This window comes from Sturnira hondurensis, unplaced genomic scaffold, assembly GCF_014824575.4.
Source record: "Sturnira hondurensis isolate 20B ecotype Veracruz unplaced genomic scaffold, ASM1482457v3 Scaffold0004136, whole genome shotgun sequence".
Taxonomy (NCBI): Eukaryota; Metazoa; Chordata; class Mammalia; order Chiroptera; family Phyllostomidae; genus Sturnira; species Sturnira hondurensis.
In genome coordinates, this window is record NW_028076767.1 from 24,299,426 (window position 1) to 24,305,425 (window position 6,000).

Sequence of the window (6,000 nt, forward strand, 5' to 3'; positions counted from 1 at the left end):
TGATGTCACAGCAAATTTTCTACTATGAACCTTAAAATTTAGTTCTTACTTAGAAATATGAAAAAATGGAGTGCAAGTCTAAGGTAATTGTCCTTTTATACTGTTATACTTGTCATAGTGCCAGTATTCATATTTCCCCTAGGGATGGAATTAAAATGAAAATGCCAGATTTTCACGATTATGAGATGATTGCAGAGTAAATGCTGAGGGAATAGTCGTGAAGTAGAAAGCGGTCTGTATACCCTCCCAACTGGACAAAGGCAGGCTTAATGGTTTCTATTATTTGCAGAGGACTTGCTGCATATGAGTTTTCTTCATAGTCCTGATGAATAGACTATTTACTTCCTGATTATCATACGGTTCCTGATTGGCTCTGACGCGTCTTTTGGAAGGAAGACTTGTGAATGCATTAGCACTATTCAGAAGGCACTTGATCCCAGTTGCCCTATTGAAGTTGAACACTAAAGATCAGTTAACTTTAGTACAATGTATGTGTCTTGGATAAAAATGCACAATTTCCACTACTAAGATCTCTTCCCAGTGAGTAGAAAGGCTTCTACACAAGAAAACTTTGGACAGAGTGGGAAAATTGTGGTTTTTTTATACATATAAACACAATTTTATATGGAGTTTAACTGTCTAATTTATTTATTTGTTCGTGACATGTAAAAGAGAAAGCGATAATGGGAGAGAAAATCAGGTTCTGATTGTATTGGTTTAATACAGACAATTCATTTTTTATTTTAAAAACAAGCTACAGAGAGAATTGCAGACACAGAATCCATCCCTCGCTCTTTCTTTCCCCATTTCTGTGGGATGCAGCCAGACCTGTGAGGAGTGCTGTAAAAAAGCCCGCCAGAGAGACACAGGGCTCTCTCCTGGGGCTGACTTTGATTTTATCCTTGCTGACCACAGTTGGAGCAGATGAAAAGGATGAGTGTGTTCTGATGGAGTTCTCCGTTGGTCCTCCCTCTGGGGCTGGGGGGGAGGGAACACATCCATTTGTCCTGTTTTACAAGTGCAATGCCTTTTTCTCTTAAAAGGAAGAGCTTGCCACATGTCATCTACCCCACCATTAGTCAAACTGTGGAAAGAACTCAATACAGGCTAAGAAGTACAATGCCCAAAGGGACACCATCAATCCCTTATTACCACAACTTCCTCATTCTTGAGTTGTTTATATTGATTTATCTTTTGCTCAGGTAGAGTGACTTAGAGTAATTTTCTCAGCAAGAGAACATGGATTGCCTCTGTACTAAGCCCATGCCTGTCTGAGAATATTTTCTGTCTGCTCTCACACAGTGATTGGGTATGGGATACGGGACATCGTTTTCCCCCTCAAACTCTGTCTCTTCTGTTTATTCAGATACTGGTGTGGCAGATACAGCAATATAAAGCTACTATAATTTGCTATATTTAAATCAACCTCCCTTTTGTTCACAGTTTCATTTAGGATATATGTTTTATATTTGAAATGCCAGCATATTCCCTGGATAAATCTTGGCTTTTATTTTGTCTGAATTCGTTTTCCAGGATTGGTTAGTCATTTTAGCTAGCAGATTGTTTTGTTTTCATTTTCTTACTCAAGAATTTTTCTTCTGTTATTCCTATAGTTATTTCTGATCTATCTTTTCTCCCTGTCACTGAGATACCTTTGATCTGTGTGTGTATACATACACTCATATATTATCACATGTAATACATATACACGTATATCCTCATGTATATATTTCCTGTATTACTTTACACTTATTGTTTGTTTGCTTCTAACTTTCAGAGTTCTTTTTCGCTTTTATCTCCTCTGAAACACATTATTTTTAGCCTGAAATCTGTTACGTATCGCTTTTACCATGGGCCCTTAATATAAAAATCAAGAAAATAATGATATTAATTCCCCTTTTATCTGTCTTTCCTATCTTTTGATTATTTCACTTAATGTGTGCTTACTTTAGTTTTATAAATTTCCTGTGTCTTATAGAACATTAACCACAAACATTCTAAAATTTCCATTTTGGAGAGTTTTTCTCTCATTCCTGGGACCAGTAAAACATGGAGATCGTACTTGAGCCCATCTGGAGAGCCTTTTTTCCAGGCTGGATTTGCGTTCACAGAAGACTGAAGAGGAACTTGACCCCTTTCCTGTGTCCTTATCTCTGCTATATTTTCCCCTGGGCTTTTCCTTAAACTTGTATAATACCTGATTTTTTCCATATGATCAATGAAATGGTGTTAGCTTAGAGAAGGCAAAGACCCAACTCTATCCTGTGATGCTTATTGTCTGGTTGCTAATATAATCTTATACTTGTTTCAAAGGACATTTACTGCCTAGAATCATTTCTGTGTTCCAGGATGTGATCTGTAGGAACGGTCCTCCAGAGAAGACGTGTTTCTGCAATAAAATATTAAATAACAAGCCGAGGTGCTTGTTATTTAATATTTTAAATAACAAGGTGCTGAGTGTGTCTACATATCACTGCAAGCATATTCTCTGCCTCATTTAAAAATAAAGACTCCCTCTCCTGAGCTATATCCCTTGGTTCAGGCCTCTGTGGTTGTTGAGATCCAAAGCAAGAATGGGAATATCAAGCATTCATTGACCTGTGTCAATCTTGTTTGACAGTGACCTGTACATGATATCAATGTGCATATGCCAGACAGAAATAACAAGTTAAAATGTAGTTTTAATAACTGTGTGACTTACAGTGGTATTTGCCTCCTGCATCTTATGTAGGCAATGCTTCCAGATGTTATTTCCACTTTTTAAAAAAATGTATTTGAGCTCCGGCTCATTTGGCTCAGTGGACTGAGTGCCGGCCTGTGAACTGCGGGGTAACCAGTTCAATTCCCAGTCAGGGCGTGAGCCTGGGTTGCTGGCCAGGTCCCTGGTGGGGGGAGGGGATGGACACATGAGAGGTGGCCACACACTGATGTTTCTCTCCCTCTCTTTCTCCCCTTTTCTCTGTGTAAAAATAAATAAATAAAATCTTCTAAAAATGTTTGAAAATTTATCCACACTTTCCTTTGTCTCTAAATGTGATTACCTATGTAATAATGCCTTTTGTCATGCGGTACCCCATAAATGGTGCACATTAATTTCACAACCAAATCCTATATTCTGTTTTTGAGTACATTTTTACAACCATCACCCCTTTTTTCCCCTCAGGACCTTCTTTGTGCCAAGCTTGAGAATTTCAGATTTCTGACACCTCACCAAAAAAAGCTATCCATAATCCATACTGCTTCAGGGAGAAGTGAAGTGGCACCCTGCTTTCTCTTCCTGGAAAACAAGCTTTTATTTGCTTAGAGATTTGTGAATGGACTTAAACTTCTCTTTATAATTCTTAAAGACTCAGTTGCAAAGAGAACATATGAAGATCAGCCTATCTCCAGGAGGTCTGGTGTCCTGGAGAAAATTCTGCTTTCTTTCTTGCTATAGTTCAAGGTAGGAGGCATTGATGGCCAGAGAAGATCTGGCTGAAGCCCAAACCCACTCCTCTGACTTCAGAAGCAGGGAGGATGCCCTTCACTTCGAATGACCCATCCAACAATGATGAGACCATGGCTGACGGGAATTATCTCAAATTTGTCAGGAACGAACACACACTTGCTAATGGCCCATTTCCTTCCCCCACATGCAGCCCTGCAGAGGAAAAAGGCAAGAGAGATCGAGACCCTTGGCTCGGCTTATGCCTTTTCTCCTCTTTCCTTTCCCAAACACCCTCTCCTCTCACCCCAGGATCCTTCTTGATTCTTGAATTCCCAGCAGGTTCCACGGGAAGGGGAAACACTGTTTCTTAGACTTTGTGTTGGTGAAGAAATTGATGCTATCAGTCTCCCATTGTTCTACCCACCATCCGGTTTGGACCTGACTGAGGACAGGAGTGAAGGTGTGCACCCAGTTGTGCCCCGTGTCCTTTATACAAGTCAGTACTTCGCACAGAGAGGCTATTTCAGGGGCTGTTGCCATTTACTGGAAATATGGGTAGCAGCTTCAGTGCATTGCCCAAATGAGAGCCCTTTTGTATCCAAAGAGCTACTAAAAAGAAAACCTCAGGAAAACAAAAAAGTCCTTGGTATCTTTCAGATGGCTATAGACACAGAGGATAGGAAATGCACAGAAAGAGACACAGGGTTGAGGTAGCAGTTCCCTACCAGTGACAACGGTTTTGCCACATCACATATGTAACTCCTATATACCACAGTCAAACCATTATTCCATGGTCACATAGTAGGTGCTCAACAAGTATTTGTGCACGTCAGCACCATATCTCTGGTGTACCTGCCTTTCTAGGTATGTAACTGGATCGAAAGAAGGAGCAATTAAGTGAATTTAGCCTCGAGCTAAGAAAAGGTCAAGTATAGTCTTTAGATTATGGGAGAACGTTTTAAAAGTAAACCTTTTATTTGGGGGTTATTTTAGATTTTAAAAATCAGCAAAGGTAGCACAAAGAGTTCCCATACGCCTCTCAGTTTCAATTTTCCCTAAAGTTACCATCATTTATTACCATGGTATATTTGTCAAAACTGATAAACAAACATTGACACTTTACTGTAACTCCAGACTTTATTTGAACTTCACTTGTAATGTAGGCCTACGGTATTATTAATTTAATGAAATATACAATACAGTGTTGTCCAGATCTGTATTGTCAAAAATCACATAAGTAAAGACAGTGAAAAGTACACCATATCAGACTGAAGGTGGACTGCATTTGAGAAGAGTGCTAATTAGTCGCAAGGCAGTTATATTCTGATTACAGTCCACTCTTAGGAAGGATAAGAACACTAACTGCTGTTTGAAGACTGGAGGTGGACAGAGGTCAGTAACCACTCACAAACCGCACTCTCTGTGACTCTCATTGGGCAGGGTTTACTGCAATGCCAGAGGTTTCCTATTGAGGTGAACAGTGACACCCTCCTAAAGCATTCATCTCAATGGGAGAGGGAGGGGGAGTAGGTATGTGAAGTATCAATGGTCAATCAATCTGTGACAAGAGGAGGCAAGAACATACAATGGGGTAAAGTCTATTCAATAAATAGTGTTGGGAAAATTGGACAGATATGTTCCAACCACCCCCCCAAAAAGAAAAAAAAACCCTACACCACCTTCTTACACCATATTCAGGAATAACCTCAAAATGGATTAAAAAGTTAAATGTAAGACTCAAAACCATAAAAAAAAACAGAAGAAAATATAAGCAGTAAAATCTCTGACATCTCTCATAGCAATATTTTTTTCCTGATATATCTCTTTGGGTAAGAAAAACAGAAGAAAAGATAAACAAATTGGACTACATCACACTATAAAGTTTTTGCACAGCAAAGGGAATCGTCAACAAAACAAAAAGACAGCCCACTGAATGAGGGAAGATATTCATCAATGATACATTTGATAAAGGATTACTATCCAACTATTACTATTTATAAAGAACTCATACAACTCAACATTCAAAAAACAAACAATTCAATTAAAAATGGGCACAAGATCCGAATAGAAATCTTTCCAAAAAGGACATACAGATGGCCAGTAGACATATGAAAAGATGTTCAACATCATTAATCATCAGAGAAATGAAAGCTAAAACCACAATGAAATGCCACCTAACACCTCTCAAAATGACTATCATCAATAAATCTACAAACAACAAGTGTTGGCGAGAATGTGGAGAAAAGGGAACCATTATGTACTGTTGGTGGGGATGCAGATTGCTGCACCCACTGTGGAAAGCAGTATGGAGTATCCTCCAAAAAATTAATAATAGAGCTGCCTTATGACTCAGTGATGCTCCCCAAAGAAACCTAAAAAATGAATGGGAAAGAATATATGCACCTCTATGTTCATTGCATTGTTATTTACAATAGCCAAGATTTGGAAGCAAACTGGATGTCCATCAATAGATGAGGAGATAAAGATGTCACACACACACACACACACACACGAATACTACTCAGCCATAAAAAAAAGAATGACATTTCACCATCTGGGAGAGCATGGATGGA